The sequence below is a fragment of the Felis catus genome, chromosome B1 (genome assembly GCF_018350175.1).
Source record: "Felis catus isolate Fca126 chromosome B1, F.catus_Fca126_mat1.0, whole genome shotgun sequence".
Classification (NCBI taxonomy): domain Eukaryota; kingdom Metazoa; phylum Chordata; class Mammalia; order Carnivora; family Felidae; genus Felis; species Felis catus.
Window position 1 is genome coordinate 11,149,992 of NC_058371.1, and position 20,765 is coordinate 11,170,756.

The 20,765-nt window shown below is 35.1% G+C and overlaps 3 long non-coding RNA genes across 14 annotated transcripts in view; 1 reads left to right on the top strand and 2 right to left on the bottom strand.

Annotated features, from left to right (window-relative positions):
* Positions 1-10,521, top strand: part of LOC123385164 — a 56,609-nt gene extending 46,088 nt beyond the window's left edge. For 8 of the 9 annotated variants that reach the window (XR_006597318.1, XR_006597310.1, XR_006597313.1 and 5 more), the window contains one exon: positions 6,483-10,521. This is a non-coding gene — a long non-coding RNA (uncharacterized LOC123385164). The remainder of the gene's footprint in view (positions 1-6,482) is intronic. The other variant, XR_006597311.1, reaches the window with a different exon arrangement.
* The window catches only part of LOC111560084, a 132,554-nt gene that overhangs the window by 33,949 nt on the left and 77,840 nt on the right, over positions 1-20,765 (bottom strand). For all 4 annotated transcript variants that reach the window (XR_002741593.2, XR_002741590.2, XR_002741591.2 and 1 more), the window contains 2 exons: positions 15,595-15,634; positions 2,818-3,011 (listed from right to left, as the gene is read on the bottom strand). This is a non-coding gene — a long non-coding RNA (uncharacterized LOC111560084). The remainder of the gene's footprint in view (positions 1-2,817; positions 3,012-15,594; positions 15,635-20,765) is intronic.
* LOC109498716 lies at positions 4,133-6,494 on the bottom strand. Its single transcript, XR_002155574.3, has 2 exons — positions 4,482-6,494; positions 4,133-4,366 (listed from the first exon to the last, which is right to left on the bottom strand). It is a non-coding gene; the product is annotated as an uncharacterized LOC109498716 (long non-coding RNA).

A 20,765-nucleotide genomic window follows, 5' to 3' on the forward strand; every position in this document is an offset into this window, starting at 1 on the left:
ATCTCTGTTTATATCATCATGTTTTGTTTTCCTTCTGTGTCTCTATGTCCAATTTCCTGCATTTCTATGTAGGAATCCACTTTTCATAATTTGAGAATGCACTATTCAACCCAATACAGCATATTTTATGGAAACAGATAAACCCGGTAAGATGATATATTCACCCAATAGCTGAAAATTTAACTATTACGTCAACTCAATATTTGGAAATGTGTCAATGTATTTCCTTGAATTTGAAGAAACTGAGAAAAAAATGACATAAAATAATTTGGTGCCTCTACTTTCTATAAAACCATCATTATAATATGAATGCCTACTTTACTAAAAGAAATTACTACTGATTACTAGTGACCAAACAAAAAGTTAAATATTAAAATTTAACTGGTAAACTTGAATTGATCAGTAACTTACCTTTGAATATTACAAGTTTTATCCTATTTACTTCTCATTCCCCTTCCCTAACCCACATAAGCTATTATTTAGTCCATTTTAACAACTAGGGAAATTAAAGGTCACAAAGATTTAGTTCTTGATTAATGCGGGAATGAGGAGACAGATCTGTTTAATGGCATGTTTTAGCATGCTAAACATGATTATTTTACTACAGTCTTCTTCAATAATTTTTGCTTTGTGCTATTTCCTTTATTATTAAATATTTCTTCTAGTCTTAGATACATTTTATCATCATAAATTCCTTTATGATTCCTTTAACTTGAAGGCAGTCTTGCATAACATCTACTGGAGCAAGGATGGTAGTTTTGGTACCATTCAACTTTCATTAACAAAATATTAATGAAGGCCATATAATGTATATGCTGATACAGAAATTTATATCTAGGCAGGCTTACAATTATGGTTTTATCAAAGAAATTATTTAAGAGTCAGTCTCATATTCACTATGTATTAAAAAAGGAACCAGGCTTTGGGCAAAGAAGACTGTTCATCAGAATTGAAAGTAAGATTCATGTCATTATTAGTGTTTTCCTTGGGGCCATGGTGCTTGTAACTGCAGTGTCTTCTGTCCTTTCTTCATTGTGTTCTTGGAAAATGGGAGTAAGTGGGGGAGTGGGCCCACGGTGGGGGCTCTGGAGGAGGATAAAAATAGAATTTGTGGATTTATCTACCAGTCAGAAATTTTCTTTAGTAGCTTAAAGTGACTGATGACCATGATTATTACATTAATTTTCATGACCCCCTTGGGCGACAGTCTGAAGTATCATTTTCGCTATTTTTAGAGAGAGAAACCTAAGATTCTCAGATTAAATAACTTTGCACAGGGCAAACAAGTCCTGAAGTGGGAACAATGTTCCCAGAACAGGACTTAAGTCGACTCTTTTGTAAAAGTACAGGAAATCTTTCACCAAAGGCAGAACTGTAGTTGCAGATGGGCCTCTTAACGTCCCGTAGGCTTCCAACGCGGTGCACAATAGACAGTCTGAACATCTGGATTCAAATCTAGTATCTACCTCGATTATTTCTTAACCAGCGCACGACTTTATGCAAGTTACTTAACTTCTCTGAGCCTCAATTCCTACCTAACAACTTCACTTCACTGTGTTTTTGCGACTGACTGAGAGCGTATATACCTGAAAACACTAAGCTCACAGTTTGGCACATAACAGGCGCTCCTGGAAACATCCACGTCAGTTCATTACATCCACGCATGCCTCCAGGACACAAGATTGCAAGTCACAGTTAGAAGTCTATTCCTACCTTTAATGACCCTCAGATTAAGTCTCTGAAAAACATTTATTTAACAAGCCTGTTGTTCTCAGCCTGGCATGTTTGAAGTACATTAAAAAGCACCTGTTTGGCTCTTGCAGAAAATCAGGACTGAAGAATGACTAACCTCGTAAGCCAAGCAGAGTCAGGAAATGCTACTAGCGTGTATTTCAAACTGGAATTGATGTTTGCTCCATAAAGCAGGCAGGCTACAGTGTAAGTCTCAAATATAGTAAACCGTCAACAAGATGTTAAGGGTAGAAGAAAAGCGTCATATAAATATCAGAGCACTTCTGGCGGAGAAGTGATGCAGACCCAGAAATTACAGCTTGAGTGGTTTTAGGCACTTTATTCCACTAAGGATTGAAAGTGTAATTATTAAACATTTGTGAAATTTCTTCATAGAATATTAACGTAATACTCTTAAACATTTCATTGTAGAAATCTAGGCTCCATTCTAGCAATCCTAAAGCTTGAATGTAGGTTTTTTTTTTTTTAATTTTTTAAAAAGTTTTTATTTATTTTGAGGGAGAGAGAAAGAGAGCTTGAATGGGAGAGGGGCACAAAGAGAGAAGGAGACAGAGAATAACAACCAGGCTGGACACTGGCAGTGCGGAGCCTGACGTGGGGCTCACAACCATGACCTGGGCTAAAAACAAGAGTCTGTCGCTTAACTGACTGAGCCACCCAGGGGCCCCTAGATTTGAAAATAGTTTTAAGGTAGTAATGATCAGGGGAAAATATTTTAAGTATCTTTTATCTATGAAGTATACTTTATTGACTGATCCTTCAAACTGTGCTCTTGAGTTAAAATTATAACATAGACATTAATTCCTCTCCCACAAATATTAGGTTTAATTTTACATGATGGATTTTACAACAATAAAGGCATCTTCATTTTGCATTTTTTGAATATTTGAAGCTTCTCTTAGAAATGTTTTTCTCCTTTAAAAAGTCTATCAAATGCACATGCCTATCTTTCATACAACATTTCCTTATTCTTATGTAGAGAAAAGACAATAAAATATAACTGTCACTCTTTGGGGATGTTGTTTTAGGGTTCTACAACAGACAGACAAAAGACATCAAAAATACCTTTGCAGCTAAGTCCAAAAGGAAGTATTTTCAGGCAGGATAGACAGGAAATACACTGTGCAAATTACAGAGAGTGAAAATGCCTTGGTTAAGAGTGGTGCGTGCATTCACGGAGCCCCCATCAAGAGGTGATTCTTGGCTTCTTGTCAGGCTTTGCCTGATCATCTAGGGGTGGTTCTCACCTCAGAGCTTATCTGCAATTTAAGTGCAATATATGTTGATTTAAAAACCATTTCAGAGCTACGATTTTTTCCAAGGAAGTTTAGTTTGTAATTAAGTCCTTGTTTCTGGGAACCAAGTTTGCACATTAAAAATTTTTAAAAAATGAGCATTAACAACTAAAACTATCATTATAGGTTAATACCATTCCCAATATATTCATAGATCAAATAGATTAAATGTGTCTTAACATAAGTACGTGTCTATCACACTAAAAGCAAAAAAAAAAAAGTATGTGAATGGAATAAATTATTTCCAAAGAATCAAAAGTTAACTACCCTTTGTTATATTTAATAGAACCTGTGAATTGCATATTTGCTTGTATTCTTGAGTTATTTACATGGGGGCCAGTAACTTAAAAATTTCTGGAAGGCATAATGCTGGTGATGACTAGGGCAGGTGTGAAGAATACAAGACTAAATCCTATGTCAAACCTATTATATACCTAGGAGAGTCTTTGGCAAATAAATTGAATTTAAATATGAAAACAAATGGTTGTCATATATAGTGGAAATATAATAAATCCTTTATCCATGAATTTATCTAAGCTTTTATGAATCTATTTATATTTTCAGTACTTACCACGTTTTAATATAATAAACACAATAGATTTGCAACCAGTAAAACCTTAAGGAGATCGGTTGTCCACATCTCAAAAAACATGGTTATATATTGACACACACACACACACACACACACACACACACACACACACACCTTAAACACTTTCAATTGCTCTGCTGTCAATAGATCAGCCCAAGGATATACAGCAAAAAGCAAAAGAGAGAGCCAGAAAGAGGGGGAGGAAAGAGGGAGGGAGGGAAAAAGGGAAGTGAAGGGAAAAGGAGGAAAAGAGGGAGGGAGGACGGGACGAAAAGATAGAAAAAGAAGGAATCTAATCCAAATTTCAAAGAGTACACCTAGTGTATTGTATTTTGCTGTTATAACTTGGAGGGAAAAAAAAAGTCTCTTATGAGTTTATGAAGTCTATAAAAAAGGGACAGAATTTTCACACAAAAGCTAATCAAAATGGTAGAAAATAGAGGCAAAAAAAAAAAAAAAAGCCAAGAAAGGAAAATGAAGACGCTACTGGTAATTTGTGACAGAAAGAAAAACTATAATAACTAGAGTATCATTAGACATGGCAGAAATCTTCCAACAAAGCCTGCCCTGATGCCTGAGGTGATTCACATCTCCGGGTGTGCATTGGGGTTGTGAATCCATTGAGGAAGAGAACAGAGAGCCGTGCTTCAAACCAGTGAATTAAGACTTTTCATAAGAAGGCAGGACAAGGTTCGACTGTTCTTGAATGTGCTGATCCTGCAGAATTCTAGAAGACAGAACACCTGGTAAATGGGAATTTTATCATTCTAGAGTATCCACATGTGTCCCATATTTACTCATTACTGCAAAGACAGTAGCTTTTGTTTGACTAACTGGCTTACCTTTAGTAAAAAATCATTTCAGAACCCTGAGCATGCCTAGGAACCGAAGAAGCAGGAAAGGACTCCACTGCCAGGCAACTATGGAAGTAACCGGAAGAAGCAAGGGTGTTGTTGGAAGTACATTTGCTGTCCTCTTGCTCTCTGATTACTTCAGTCATTTCTTTGGTTTAGTTTGTGAACGAGGGTCTTATTTAGAAGTTTTACTATTACTTCAGAAAATGTTTTGGGATAAACCATTTCATTGTGACTCCCATTCTTGAATTTACCTAAGTTAATGTTTTGATTCTGGCTTATATGTGCATTCTAGTCAAAGCAAAATATTAATGAAAATTTGAATATTGATTCTAAAATGTCTTCTATTGAAGCCGTCATTCCTCCTTGGTGTCACTGCCACAGTCAGAAGACAGCATTGTGGTGATTAATGGAGCTTCATAATGCCTCCCTCCCTGTGGTATCTGGAAATTAGTCATTCCTTACCCCCCCCTCCCCCCAGCTTGAGGGACACTCTGATATATGATGATGTAAGCACTTATCATATTGTTTCATCACGACTCTCTGTGCCTCAGAAAAACCTAACAAGTGAGCTCTGTTAAGTAGCCTCTGAACTGTTCATCCTTAAATTCCATGCAAAAAAGCATAAAACGTGACAGAGCTTTCTGGATTTTGGCGTTTTTGTTTTTCCTTCAAGTGGGTTCAAGGAGAGCGATCAATTTTTATTAATGTTATTATGTATTCAATGTAAAAATAGGATATCAGAAATTAGATTAAACCTGCTGAGACTTTAAATCTGTTTAAATTTGGAAAAGAAATTTATATCTAGTGTTTTCTAGACACTGCTTCATTTTTAAACCCTTATGAGTTCGTACATCTTAAATTCCGAAATTTGAAAACCCCATTGTTTAGCACAGAGCATTTAAAAGGATTAAAAATTTACTTTTTGCCATTAAATGCAACTTGGTAGACATTAATTTTTCAGTTTTTCCCACTACTAACCTTTTTGTCAGGTATTAGGACAGAAAAGCCTTCTTTCTTAGTCTAGCATTTTCCACATTAGTATCAAACTAATCCACATAGACAAACGAGTGATTAATTTTTTCCAAATAAATTATTTGCTAAGATCCTTTTTTATAAATAGTTTAAACCAAGATCAACTATTAGTATTGCAATAGGTGATAGTTTTCAAGAGTTTAATAAGCAAAATTCAGTCTGTCGGCTTTACAATTTCAACAAGATATAATTTATCAAAATCTTCTAAGATTCCTATAAACACTTATATCCATATATTCCTATTTCCCTTAACTCCATCCTTAAATAGAAGCTGAAATGGAACTTCTTTACTTACTAAAGATCAGCTCTTTATAGGGGGGGTATTTTATTTAAAACAGTTTAAATTTGCATAAAGGAAGTGGTAAAAAATAGAAGCACCTCATCACTTCTCCTTTTCACCTTAAAAATGTAATTGCATCGGTACTTCTTTTGTTTCACTGGGGTTTGTTTCTTTGGTTCCTCATTTATTTTCTGTTGGGGCATTTTCTATTTCAGGGAAGGGTGATTACAAATTAATTCTGATAGGAATTTTGGCTGAGAAGTCTAAATTACACTATGGTGTAGAGCCATAAACATTTCTCCGGACTTCCATAAGAAGATGGCTTGACTTTGTTACAACAGTGTCCAAAAGAATATGTGTCAGATTATGAGAAGTTGAAAAAGGCACTGAAAACATGGCATAGTTAAAGAGCTAATGTGGGCAGTGCTACTGATTAGGTATTTGAAGTGTACTTGGTGTTTTATCTTTTCATGCTAACTTCATATGCAGCCACCGTAATAGGGCCATTTAGTGCCATCATGACTTTTCTTTTGATCCAGATGTCATATAAATTCAATTAATTTCAACAGTATCTAGGTCTTCAAAGACCATATGCTATCTCTGGGGAATGTCTGTGCAATCTACTTGCCAGCTGTGAAACCAGAGCTATGAACCAGCAATTTTCCGATTCACAGCTACAGCATTTGTGGTCTAATACCACCATCCACATGAAGGAAGAACACAGACCTGCTTCACTCAATGTTTGGTGGAAGGATGTAGGCTGTGCAATAATCTGAATGATCTTACATTAGGCTTGCTTCATTGTGCCCTACCATCCCTAAGGTGCTCTGCCCCAGTGTATTTTGTGTGAGAAGTTAGAAGCATGCATCACAAAGTAAGTACATGTCTCCTTTTAAATGATTTATTGTGTTAATGTAAACAACTTCTCTCTACAATGCATATCCCTTATTAGAGAATCCAAGTATCTTTCCTGTTGCAAAATACCCAATTTGTATCTGAAATGGTTAATCTTATGTGTCAGCTGGGTTAAGAGATGTCCGGATGGCTAGTCAGACATTATGTCTGGATCTGTCTGTGAGGGAATTTCTGAAAGGGATTAGTATTTGCTTCAGTAAACTGGGAGATGGCCACTCATAGTGGTGAGGGAAACTCTCTTCACTCAGTCTGCTGATGGTCCCAATAGAACAAAAGATGAAAGAAGGACCGATTCCCTCTCTCTTCTTGAACTAGAGCATCTACTTCTCCTGCCCTCAGGCATCAGTGATCCTGGATGACAGGCCGTTGGACCCAGACTGAAATATACCACGAGTTTTCTGGTTCCTCAGCTTGCTGACAACAGACTGTGGACTTCTCAGCCTCTGTAGCCCTGTGAGCCAATTCCTGTGACAAATATCTTCACATACGTATATATATCCTACTGTGTTTTTTTTTCCCTCTAATACAATATCTAAGCAAAGTTGAAGATGTCCTAGAACATTCACGCTTGATAGATTTATTGTCAAGGGGAAGAAAAGTGGCTGGAGAGGACTGTGTATGTGCATTGGTGTTAAAGCAGGTGGTATGCGTATTCAGATCATAAAATGTAATCTAAGAGAAAACAAAGGTGAACAAAGGGCTGACCCAAACATTACTCAGTGTATCCTGCTTAGCACTTCCATTTTCTTGTGCAGTTTACTTTTTCCTTTATTTTTCCTATTGACTATGTCCTATTTAATGGAAAATCCAATTTTCACCCTCTCTCATTTTAGAAAGACTACATTAAATTCACTTTCCTCCAGCCTTGGACTGAATGAAATCCCCAGTTTGAATCTAGCAGTTGTTAACGGTGCACTAAGCCATCTAATGTATCTCATAAGGATTTTTAAGTACAAGAAGTTTTGGAATTGAAATAAAGGTAGCATCCACCTGATTTACCCATGGATGGGGGTTCCACTGGCAGTTTCCATTTTGTTTAGTGGTTCAGTGGTGTTACGGTTTGGTGTAAGTTGTGTTTTTACTGCTTGTGGTTTTCTGCATTTTCAGTTTATATATTTACATATTTATATTAGACATACAGGTATATTTTAATTCGAAGAAGATCAGACTGATACAGTGGTGTCTTTCTCATTGGTGTCAGATTTTTCTTTAAAAAATAATTAGATAAAAGGTCACGTCGGGCAAATTCTTTATGAAAAGTAAAGATTTCCAGTGCCGAAGTGTAGTGAGCATGTTAAGCCCTTGTCAAGGAATATATCATTTCTATTTAGCTCTTCCTAGATAAAGTGACTGTATTGAGTCTTCAGTGAACTCTGTTATTCTGGAGTAAAGGAGAAATGACTCAGAGGAAATACGTGAAGGGCATCTTGAACAAGGGAATTGTAACTGCAACTTTTCAAACCTTTGCAAATTATAGTATTCTTCTCTAGCTGGAATTGTGCTTTCTGTTCAAATTAAGTCGAAGGTGATTAGTAACCCTTACATTAGAAACTCTTCCCGTGATGACACTGTTAGCTTTGAGAGAAAATTAAGTTAGGAAAAAGTTTAGTTTGATAAAACACAGTTGCAGAATTATAAGTCAGTGTCTGTATCGCTTTATTACTTGGAAAATGACTGGAAGGAAGCAGTATCCTAGCAGTGTTTCCATTCAGGTCTTTCATACTGGAAGTGTTAATTCATTTATAAAAACTAGAGACATAGAACTATTACAAATCTTGATTTCAGCTCAGGTTCCCCTAAAATAGAAAAGCTGCCAGCGTGCCTATTTCTGATCCAAATGCGGAAAACCACAGTGCCATTTCTCAAAGGTAACAACCCCGCCATTGCTCTGCCTGAGGACTTTATTAGATTTAATACTGAGAGCTCACAGTCAGCTACTGCCAGTGAATCCCTTGAAAGCTGGAAACTTGGATTATCTTTTGTCTACATTTCTATTACACAGACTGTTGCTAACCTTCCATTCCCAACTTGAACCTACTTAATGGTGTTGCCAACCAGCAGCTGTACCTCTGAGGGCCTCCAGCAAAATAAAAGCTGTATTTCACATCTTAGGTGTAGTGTAGATTTCCAAGAAGAAAGGTAACCTGATCTTTTAACATTCTGTTTGTACTTGCAAAGTATAGCACATTTGCAATATGATATTCCTTCTGGGAGATCACCATGTGGATTATTCTGCAACTTTCAGAGGTGATTGAAGTATTTCAAATTAGAGTCTTGAAATAAAGGAGCTCATGGCCAGGAGCATTATCACTTCACAGAGTGGAAAATGAGGTTTACTAGTTACTAAATCAATAGAAATAACAGGATTTGTATGAATAACTTAGGGACTCTTTATTGAAGCTTTTGTTTTCTTCATTCTTTTCCTTGCTTACTCCTAATTTAAAACATAGCAAGTATGGCTTCAACTTCACTCTTCATTATACAATGTCAATATTCTTGGTTTTTTATACATGGCACATACACACAACACTGCTCCAGGTATACATAAGGGCATCGTAATTGCTTGCTTACATGTTAAACTAAAATACATGCCTATTAATTTTCTCATTTAGACACAGGTAAATGTGAAGGGAATAGTTCTCAACGTAAGAGAAAATCAGAATGTCATCTCTGGATGAAAGTCATTTAACAGTCAGTTCTTACTGTGCATCCCAGGGCTACATGCTCTTATTAAATATCTAAGCCAATACTTCACTATTGTTTCGTTTTACTTTTTTAAGGTTTATTTATTCTTGACAGAGAGACAGAGACAGAGACAGAAACAGACACAGAATCTGAAGCAGGCTCCAGGTTCTGAGCTGTCAGCACAGAGCCCAACACTGGGCTTGAAGTCACAAACTGCAAGATCATGACCTGAGCCAAATTCAGACGCTTAACTGACTGAACCACCCAGGCACCCCAGGCCAGTACTTAGTCATTATTAATATTCTGATTAGTTACCACAAAATATTCTTGCATTGAAGCAAGAGTTTTGTTGCATAGAATTCAATGTTCTTATTCAACATCTAGAGATCATGATTAAGGAAATCCTCTACTCAGGATATATACTTAACATGAAAGAAACAGAAAAACAAAAAGAAAAATGATTACCCCCCATAACTTCTTAATGTCCTCAAACTTCTGAAATTTTTTTGTAGTGGCATTCCAGCTTACAAGTATCTTTCCAATGAATAGGATAATTCTTGGCTTTAATGCCATATTATCCCAAGCAAAAACTCAGGGAAGGCTACACATGCATAAATTAACCTGACCCGTAATTCACAGCCTTGACACTAGCTTCAGAAGGAAAACTCAGTATACACCCAAACCCTACCAGTCAAATATGTGGAATGGTGACTAATGCTTTGCAAAATACAGAAATACTAACCGTTCTTTTTATTTTTTTTCTAGTATAGTTAACATAGTGTTATGTTACTTTCAGGTGTACAATGTAGTGACTCAACAATTCTATACATTACTCAGCGTTCATCACCTTAAATATACTCTTATCCCTTCACCTATTCCATTCCTTCCCCGATCCACTCCTCTCTGGTGATCATTAGTTGGTTCTCTGTAGTTAAGAGCATGTTTCTTGGTTTATCTCTTTTTCTCTGTTCATTTGTTTCTTCAGTATTACATATTAGTGAAATCATATGGTGATTTTTTCTTTTTTCGCTTAGGATTATACCCTCTAGAACCATCCATGTTATTGCTGGTAAGATTTCATTCTTTTTTATGGCTAATATTTCATTGTATACATACACCACATATTCTTGTTTTCTTTTTTAATTTTTTAAATGTTTATTTTTGAGAGAGACAGACTGTGAGCAGTGGAGGGGCAGAGAGAAAGGGAGACACAGAATCTGAAGGAGGCTCCAGGCTCTCAGCTGTCAGCACAGAGCCTGATGCAGGGCTCGAACTCACAAACCATGAGATCACGACCTGAGCTGTAGTAAGACACTGAACCAACTGAGCCACTCAGGCCCCCCATACACCACACATTGTTTATCCATTAATCTATGAAAGGACACTTGGGTTGCTTCCACAGTTTGGCTGTTGTAAACGATGCTGCAGTAAACACAGGAGTGCGTGTCTTTTCAAATTAGTGTTTTCATATTCTCTGGGTAAATACCCAGTAGTATAATTCCCAGAGTGTACAGAACTCTATGTTTAATTTTTGAGAAACCCCCATACTGTTTTCTACAGTGGCCACACCTGTTTTCACTACCACCAACAGTGCACAATGGTTCCTTTTTTTCCACATCCTTGTCAACACTTGTCTCTTGTGTTTTTCATTTTAGCCATTCTGACTTGTGTGAGATGATATCTGTTGTGGATTAGATTTGCATTTCCCTGATGACGAGTGATGTTGAGCACCTTTTCATGTGTCAGTTGACCATGTGTACGTCTTCTTTGAAGAAATGTCTGTTCATGTCCTCTGGCCGTTTCTTAAACTGGATATTTGGGTGTTTTGGTGTTGAGTTGTATAACCTCTGTAAGTATTTTGCATACTAACTGTTTATCAGATATGTCATTTGCAAATATCTTCTCCCATTCTGTAGGCTGTGTTTTAGTTTTGTAGACTGTTTCCTTTGCTGTGCAGAAACTTTCTATTTTGATGTAGCCCCAATAGTTTATTTTTGCTTTTGTTTCCCTTGCCTCAGGACACATATTTAAAAAGTGACTGCCGAAATCAGAGACAGGACTGCCTCTGCTCTCTTCTCGGATTTTTACGGTTTCATGTCTCACATTTAGGTCTTTAGTCCATTTTTGAGTTTATTGTGTATGGTATGAGAATTTTGTACACTTTCATTCTTTTGCATATAGCTGTCTAGTTTTCCCAATATTATTTGTTGAAAACAATGTCTTTTTCCCATTGCTTATTTTTGCCTCCCTCATCAGAGATTGACCATGTAATTGTGGGGTTTTTTCTGGGCTCTCTTTTCTGCTCTATTGATCTATGTGTTTCTTTCTGAGCCAGTACCATACTGTTTTGATAACTAAAGCTTTGTATTACCTTGATACCTGACATTATGATACCTCCAGGTTCAGTCATATTTTTAAGACTGTTTTGTATATTCAGGGTCTTTTGTGGTTCTACACAAATTTTGAGATTACTTGTTCTTATTCTGTGAAAAATTCTGTTGGTATTTTGATAAGGATTGCATTAAATCCGTAGATTGCTTTGGGCAGTAGGGACATTTTAACAATATTTGTTCTCTCAGGCCATGAGCATGGAATATCTTTCCATTTGTTTGTGTCATCTTCAATTTCTATCATCACTGTTTTATAGTTTTTCAACTACAGGTCTTAGGGTAAGTTTATTCCTAGGTATTTTATTATTTTTGGCACAACTGTAATGGGATTATTTTCCTTCTCATTCTGCTACTTCATTATTAGTGTATAGAAATGCAACGGATTTCTCTATATTGATTTTGTATCCTGCAACCTTACTGAATTCATTTATCAGTTGTAGTAGATATTCAAATCATGAAAAGAAAAAGCATAGACACTTAAAGCTGGAAGGAACCAAAATCAGTTCATCAGACTCCCATATTGTCTGCAAAAAGAAGGGGGAGGTAAAGTGACTTATAGTGTTAATACAGAGCCATAGTGAAACACATTCCACTTGCATTCTACTATATAATTTAAAATTACTGTATTGGATTTTACCGTAAGATATCTGAAGCCTTCTAGAAGGGCTGAGCTTGCTATTATTTGGCTAAGGCCATATTGGACACGTCATGTGTCTGCTCAGCAGGGCCAGTGCCAGAGAGAGCGCACATTTCTGGGACAATTTCCAGCCCTTTATAGTTAGTTCTTCACATACCCCAAACATTACTAAAGCAATTAACCTTGTTGAATCTTTTATTTAAATCACTGACTTGAAGCCTTTAATTTAAGCCAACAAAAAGTCCCTACAAAATGTCGGCAGTTTGTTTTGTGATAACTACAAAAGTACTATCTAGGCTTACAATTAGGTTATTGAGTCAATAAGCTTTTTCAAATAATTCATCAAATATTTATTGAATACCAATTATATTTGAAACGGTATCAACTGTCATTCAAGGCTGGGAAAGTACAACTTTTTTTCTCAAGAAGCTTATGAATCATGTGAGTAACTGTAATGTATTGTATTCCAAACATTTGATTGGTCCTAAGAAAATAACAAAGTGCTCCATGGTTTCAAAGTTCAAATCAACTGGGTTGTTTGAGGAAGATCAGGAAAGTCTTGAGAGATGAGATGATAACTGACTTTGTGCCTAGGTAGTTTTTTAAATTGTAAAGAGTGTTTTATATTGTTTTACAAAAGAACACATTTTCAGTATAATAAAAAAACATAAGCAAAAACCAAAAATACGACATCTAAAATTCCATCATTCACAGAAATGGGTATGAATGATACCTGGTGCATGTTACTCCATACATTCATATGCATGATATACATTATATATCTTACATTTAAAAATAGCTTCATGAAATCAAATATTATCCAAGTAGAATATGGCTGTACATATTTTATTTAATTTAAAGAAACTATCTTTCTTTCAATGTATTTTAATGTCCAGGAAACAGAAAAATCGATCTTTCTATCTATAGCAGAGACTCTTCTAAATCTAATTGAGTGGCAGGAAGCTCCTGAAATGCCAAAATTGTGTTTTTATTTGTTATACAGGATGTAGTGATATTCAAGTTGCATTTTGGAGTTCTGCATCTCCCTATAAGAGAGGTCTTTTAATTAGTAATATAGTAGACATATAGAGTTTATTCATTTTAGTTCTTAATACCACAGTGAGTATATGGTAATTTATTCTTTTACTAATATTCAGTGCCTAGCATCAGGTTACTATATTCTCAGTAATTTATCATCTGGGGATTTTTTATTTAATTTTTTTCTTAATGTTAGTATTAGTCTGCGTTAGCAAGTAATAAAATGCATTGCTTTATTAGAACTTCAATAAGGATAGAATACATCTTTATTTCCATATATGTAAACCAAAATAAAAGATTTTATCATATTTTTCTCTCCTCAACCAAGTGCTAAATATTAAAATTTTAAATATATAGCTACCAGTTTACCAAAAGAAATTTTCCTACAATATGAGGGCCTGAAGATCTGTAAATATAGTTAAGCCAATCATGATAATAGTACATATGTATTTATTCCTAGTGTGTGTTAGGAGTTGTGTTACTCAGTGCTAGAAACTTTGAAGATTCACAACAACCTTATGAGTAAGGTATTGATATTATTCCCATTTCATAGTTTAAGTGGCTGAAGCACAGAGATAGTGATTATTATGCACAAGGTTACCTAGGTGATGAGGGCAGGAACTGAGAGAGTAATCCAGGCCATTAGACACTATGCAATACTACTTCTTGTGAAATGAAACTATACTTATTCTTTTACCAAAGGAATATTTTCAGTGGAGAATTTTTTGGAAGATTTTTTTTTCTTTATTTATTTTTGAGAGAGACAGAGGCAAAGACGGAGGGAGACACAGAATCCAAAGCAGGCTCCAGGCTCTGAGCTGTGAACACAGAGCCTGATGTGGGGCTCAAACTCACGGACCGTGAGATCATGACCCGAGACAAAGTGGGATGCTTAACCGACAGAGCCACCCAGGCACCCCTCAGTGGAAAATTTTTGTTCTTGGTTGAACATCTTTTACATATACCACTAGGCCCTACAAAGACGACACTGTAACTTTATGATTACACAGCTTTTAATGTTTAGATCAACACTTTTAAAAAATACTAGTTTCATGAAATGTTTAAATGTATGACTTGAGGAAAGCTATCCATAATAAAGTAATTTGATACATTTGGGCTTAAACAAAATTAATCAGGCTTCTGTACTATGCCATTTTAGAGACTTTACATGTGAAATATACACTGTGACTTTTCAAGGGTAATAGAATATGTCCAGTTTATCATATGAAAACCAAGCAAGGAATGGGTTTACTGCAACATTTACGTAATTTTATTGCTTATCTTAAATATGCTACATGATAGTGGGTACTGGATACAGTATAGATCTGTTTAGTGAGGATTTGGTTTGGGATAAGGTAGACACCTCAGGGTTTCCACTGGTACTGGATTCGAGAGGTACATCAGTTTTCCTGGGCTGGAGATATTTAAAACAATCATATCTAATAATATAACCATTTGGATACTCAAAACTGTATTACCAATTCTGCATATGCCATCTTTTGATTTTTTTTCCTAATCTGAGATACAGTATGGTGCAGATCATACAGCTTAAAACATGTTTAAACTCAAATTCCAAATATCTACTCGAGAATATTTCTCATCTGTTTCATTTATTAGCAGAATGAAAATTTTCATTACCTGTGAACAATTTTCCATTAGAAGTCATTTACCATATTTTCATAATTTCAAACAGAGGTTCTCAAACTTTAGGGTGCACAGGAATCACCAAGAGGCCTTGTTAAAACACAGATTGCTTATTAGTAGATGTATGTTGGAGCCAGATAATTAGCATTTCTAGCACCACTGGAAGGTTCATCCTTGTGAAGAATGTATATGACAGTCAATATTTGTGATCATATTACTTTGAAATATCATTCAAGACAAGATATTGTGACCTGTGGATTCCCAGATTACACAAATAAAAAGTTATTCAGTTAAATGCTGATATGGTATTTAAAAAACATTTTAGATTACCTCACACCACTACTTTTCAAGCTAAGGTATGGAAGATATTTGAATTACTTGGAAAATATCACACCTAGAATCAATTCTGTACTTAGTGTGGAATGGATTGTTAATAAACCATGAGGTACAAAGCCTGAAACACAACTCTAGTCTCACCTGGATTTGTTAGTGATGACACAATAGATAGTCCACTCATCTGTTCACCACGATGCATGGTATGGAAAAGAAAGAGAAAGTGGTAAGTCAGTTACTAACTTTTTAGACAAGCTCCTTGAGTCAAACAGTACTTCCAGATATATGGTCATGAAGAGCAGACTGCAGTGGAAAGGATTTGAAGGGCTGGATTTTATTGCTCATCGTTTCATGATTATGTCTACAGACAAATCATGTAAACTCGCAACATTTCAATCTATTCGTGAAATAAAAGGATTCTGTTGGATGAGCTCTAAAGTCTCCTGTATTTCTGAAATATACGGATTCTTTGCTTTTGCTCCTACAAATATTTCTCAATTCACTGGCTCAGAACACTGTGGTATTCTGACACTGGTAATGCTCGATTTTACTTATTTAGGAAAATTAATTAGGTGCTCTCTGCTTGTAGTAGCCATAACAAAAATCAATTGGAAGTCATTAAAAGATCATAATTACATTTAAGCAAGCTCTACTGTAATTCAAAATTCATGTTAATAGAAACTTCTAATAAACTCATTAATTTCAGATTTAGAAATTATAATTATCACAGTTGTATCCACATATTCGCCCATAACAATACAGAAAGATAGCAAGCACAGTGGTCAAGTAGGTAAGAACAAAATACACATTTCTGAATATTTTCACTAAAGTCATATACCCTACAAATATACACATATCTAACTCTTTAGATTGCAAAACATAACGCTCACATGACGCAATCATAGAAAGAAAGAAAACTGTCCTCCCAAATGTCAGTTAATGTTTCATCAAGTGTAAAGATGATCTATATGTAAGGAAGAGTCATTAGAGTCCCAGAAGGAAACCAAATCATAAGCATATTCAGGTGACTGACCATGGAAGATGTTTTAGAGTCAGAACCTCAAGTCCAAATTAAATACTTAGCTTAAAGAAATGCTCATCAGTCTGCAGTTAGCATGGATATGACCCACAATCCAGAGAAAAAAAGGCTGTTGATATGTGTGTGGACCCTAAGTCTAAAAACGATACTTTCTCAAAGAGCAAAAGGACAGACTTTCTTTAACTCAAGAAATTCTACTTAGAGCAAAAATTCCACAACAAAACCAATTTATCAAACAGGAAGACCTGAGAGAAGCATTTTGATTTTAAAGCTGAAATGAGGTTCCTTGCAGGATATATTTATTATTTTCATCAAGTCTTCCAGCCATGTGCTTTTGAGGTACTCTGCTAATATAATATTCTTTACGTTTTGGTTTTGGTAGTATATTATTATTGTCTTGTCACTGGTGTTTCAATATACATGGTTCTCTTCTGGTTAGTGATTCCTTTTAGCATGCAATTAAACTCAAAGAAAACAACAGATTTAAAGCTTGGTTATAATATAAACCTACAAACTTGGTAAAAACTAAATCCAATGACATAGTGTGAGACATCTTTTGCGTGTCAGCCATAGGGGAAGAAATGATAGGCAGTTTCAAAGGGCTAAAATGTGTAAGAACAGGAAGAGAACTCTATCATAACCTATTGTAAAAGAGAAATCTGATTAGTATCCACATACACTAAATAAAAATGTATATACTAAATACATATAATACGGTGTCTTAGCAACTAAAATAGATAACTGACCAATGAAAACAGTATAATTTTAAAACAGTAAGAATAAAGAGTGTTTTATACACCAGATGTCTTCTTGTTGATGGAGAACTTTTAGAATCAGCATAGGTAATGAAAACAAATGGCACAGGAATTGAAATCGATATAATTTGTGAAGCAAATATGAAGACAGAGATAAATTACTGAAAGAGGAATAAAAGTAAGCTCATCAACACTCTCTAACTCCTGTAAGGAAACAAATCAGGAATGTGAATGGTGTTTATGACTATTTTTTAAATGATCCACAGTAAAGGGTAAATAAAGGAGGTTACTAGGAATTCAAAGAAATGAACAAATGCAGAATGCAAAATCTGGCCAAGAAAATAGAAACACTATACATACAATTCTGGGATAAAGAAATACTCAAATTCGTCATGATGGAGATTAATGACACATTACTGATGGAGAATAATGGGTGGAAATATTGAGTTGAACTCAGAGAAAGGCAAAAATCTAGGTCAGGTTGTCACAAAGTAAGGAGATTTGCTAGAGGACAAAGCTGTAAAATGTTGTCTAAAATGTCAGTGAATAAAATATGTGCATCTTTCTTTTGCTTAATTAAAATAATTATGACATGAACTTTGATTCATGGATAGTTTTTGAGTCTCTGTAATTGAACTTAAATTTTTAAAACACACTAACATTCTATCTACAGCGATGGATGGATAATGTGGTAGTTGTCCAGTACAAAATGACCCCTGCTTCCCAGGAAAGGTCTACAACAAGCAGAGTATCACCAGCCAAATTTGTCCCAGTAGCTCTGTTACTCAAAGCTACAGTTTTGTATACACATACCCCATACAAAGGCAGTTAGAATGACCCAAGCCACATCAATCAGAATTTGGGTACTTTTCAAACTGGAACAGGGGAAAGTTACTTCCTTTTAGCAGGCAGGAGCAGGTCAATGTAAATACCTAGTCAACTAGTAGGCTTATTTACGGATGCATTCCTAAGACTGTGTTTGGAGAAATTAAGCTAAGAGAGACAACAAGAGAAATTTAGAAGTGAACAGAAGAAGAAAAAGAGATCACTCCAAAAGTTCGGTTGTTGTAACTACTGTGTTAATTTCATTTACAATTTGGCCTAAGGGAGAGTGGGCTTGCAACAACAAAATGTAAACAATAACACACCATGGAGCACTGAATCCCTTTTACCATAAGATTATAATATGGGTAAAAATGCTCTCAAAATTATCCCAGAAGTTTTACTTCTAACAGTATGTGGGAAACCCCAAGTATTTGGAAATTAAATCACACATTCTAAGTAATCTACTGTAAAAGTAGAGATCACAAACACAAAAATCTAGTATGTTTAACTGAATGATGATAAGTAGACAACATAAAAGCTTTCAGAATACATATAGTACTTACAGGAAAATTTGTAACTGTGAAAGATTATATTTAGAAGGAAATAAAAATACATAAATATAAATATCTATTTTTCCCAATGCAGAGATACAAGAGCAAATTAAACTCAAAATAAGAATAAGGAAGGAAATAATTTAAGAACAGAAAACAATGAAATAAAAATAGAGAAATATTAAAGAAAATACATAAAGTTGTTTGGAAAAGATGAATAGATTGATAAATAACTAGCAAGGATGATCAAGTAAAGAGGAGAGACAGAATTGCTCACTTCAGAACAAACTAGAGACATCACAATGTTACAGACATTAAAATAATAAAAATGAAGTTTTGAAAAAAAACTATTTGAATAAACTTGACAACACAGAACATTAAAAAGTAATTTGTAATTAAAAACATTTTCACAAAGAATTCTCTAGCTCCAGATGATTTCACTGGTAAATTTTATCAAACTTTTAAAGAAGGACAAGTATCAATTCTACTCAAACTCTTTGAAGAAATAAAGATTAAAATTTTTTTCAATTCATATTCTGAGGCCAGTATCATACTGACTGCAAAAACAGAAGTGGATATTAACAAAGTGGATATTATACAGAGTAGTATATCTCATGGACACAGAAACAAAACTCCCTAACAAAGATGACCAAATATAATTCAAAAACATTGGGGCGCCTGGGTGGTGCAGTCGGTTAAGCGTCCGACTTCAGCCAGGTCACAATCTCGCGGTCCGTGAGTTCGAGCCCCGCGTCAGGCTCTGGGCTGATGGCTCGGAGCCTGGAGCCTGTTTCCGATTCTGTGTCTCCCTCTCTCTCTGCCCCTCCCCCGTTCATGCTCTGTCTCTCTCTGTCCCAAAAATAAATAAACGTTGAAAAAAAAATTTAAAAAAAGGATAAGCATCCATAACCAGTGTACGTTTACTGTAGGAATGCAAGGTTGCTAAAACATTAAAAAATCACATCTAGGGGGCACCTGGGTGGCTGAGTCGATTAAAACGTCTGACTCTTGATTTCAGCTCAGGTCATGATCTCACAGTTTGTGAGTTTGAGCCTCATGTTGGGCTCTGGGCTGATGGCACAGAACCTGCTCTTACTTCTGTCTGCCTCTTCCCTGCTTGCCTTCTCATCTCTGTCTCAAAAATAAATATTTTTAAAAAATACTTAAAAAATCCAATCTTTTAATTTGCCGTATTACCAGTATGAAAACAAAAACATAAAAACAAAACAAAGACATAATCATTTCAACAGGTACAAAAAAGCATTTGCTAAATTCAAAATCTATTCATGGTAGAATTTATTAGCAAATTAGGTATAGAAGAGAATTTCCTCAGCCTGATTTAGGGCATGCACAAAATGCCTACAGCTAACATTTATTTGTGGAAAATTACAAAACATGCTTTCTAGCTATACATTAAGCAAGGACATTCAACTCTCAAGTATGTCACTGTAGAAAACCAAAATGCAAGAAACACAAACATAAACTGTCCAAATCTTACCAAAACTTTAAAAAGAGATTCAATTAGGTTTCACAATTTACTGACTGGTTCTCTACATCCATTTCCTTTCTCAATTTGTATAAAGAAAAGTAAGTATGCAGGGAAACATCTCTAGGACAGAAGCAGTTTGATAGGGATTTTGGGAAATTAAGAGATGCGGTTTTTTTTAATATCAAAATTTATTGATTGAATAAGATTTATTGTCAAAGAACAAATTTTATAAATATACTTGTAAGCACATTTTTGTTCATATAGGAGTAGATTCTTACACAGTAAAGACTTCTCATGAATTTTGCTTCACTATTGAAGCACTGAATATGCTTGAAATATTTTGATATTTTACAGATCACATAATCCTGATATTATTTCCAGCATAATTACACAACTTGGAAATTCACTTTCAGAGCTACTCATATTAGCATTCACAGACGAAATAGAAGAAGAACCAATATATACGATAAATAAAGTTAGTAAAATTTAGTATCATATATTTCATTTGAAATATGTATTTTTAAAAACCATGTTAAATTAAAATTAATAAACTTAGGAAAAATATCTTGAAGAAAGAGAATGTTTTGGCAAGTGACAAGTCAGAGTATTTCAATAATAGGGAACAGTTATAACCATCCATTATGTTTTCATTAAAT